We start from the raw sequence: 955 nt of genomic DNA, 5'->3' as shown, positions 1-955 counted from the left end.
GAAAATCCAATATATATCTGGTGATATCTCGGGTGCTATTACGGATAGCCCAATAAATCAAAGTGCATTGTCTGTAGGACGCCCTGCCGCATGAATCTGTGCAGCGGGAACGACCTCGGACCACCAGAGGCCGGGAAAACCACAGTCTCATGGGGCCGGACACTCAGGGTCAGGGGAAAATTCAATATATATCTGGTGGTATCTCGGGTGCTATTAGAGATAGCGCAATAAATCAAAGTGCATTGTCCGTAGGAGGCACTTTCGAATGAATCTGTGCCGCAGGAACGACCTCGGACCACCAGTGGCCGAGAAAATTACAGATATTCGGAATCCGTCACCCAAGGTCATGTAAAAATCCAGCATATATCTGGTTATATCTCTGGTGCTATTACAGATAGCGCAATAAACCAAAGTGCATTGTCTGTAGGAGGCCCTGGCGCATGAATCTGGGCAGCGGGAACGACGTCGGACCACCAGGGAACGAGAAAATCACCGTCTCATGGAGCCGGACACTCAGGGTCAGGGAAAAATCCAGCATATATCTGGTGATATCTCGGGTGCTATTACAGATAGCGCAATAAACCAAAGTGCACTGTCTGTAGGAGGCCCTGGCGCATGAATCTGGGCAGCGGGAACGACGTCGGACCACCAGGGGACGAGAAAACCACCGTCTCATGGGTCCGGACACTCAGGGTCAGGGGAAAATCCAATATATATCTGGTTATATCTCTGGTGCTATTGCAGATAGCGCAATGAACCAAAGTGCATTGTCTGTAGGAGGCCCTTGCGAATGAATCTGTGCCGCAGGAACGACCTCGGACCACCAGTGGCCGAGAAAACCACCGTCTCATGGGTCCGGACACTCAGGGTCAGGGGAAAACCCAATATATATCTGGCGATATCTCGGGTTCTATTACAGATAGCGCAATAAACCAAAGTGCATTGTCTGTAGGAG

Source organism: Nomia melanderi, unplaced genomic scaffold, assembly GCF_051020985.1.
Source record: "Nomia melanderi isolate GNS246 unplaced genomic scaffold, iyNomMela1 scaffold0014, whole genome shotgun sequence".
NCBI classification, from domain to species: domain Eukaryota; kingdom Metazoa; phylum Arthropoda; class Insecta; order Hymenoptera; family Halictidae; genus Nomia; species Nomia melanderi.
Note: the sequence above shows the minus strand (reverse complement) of the source record.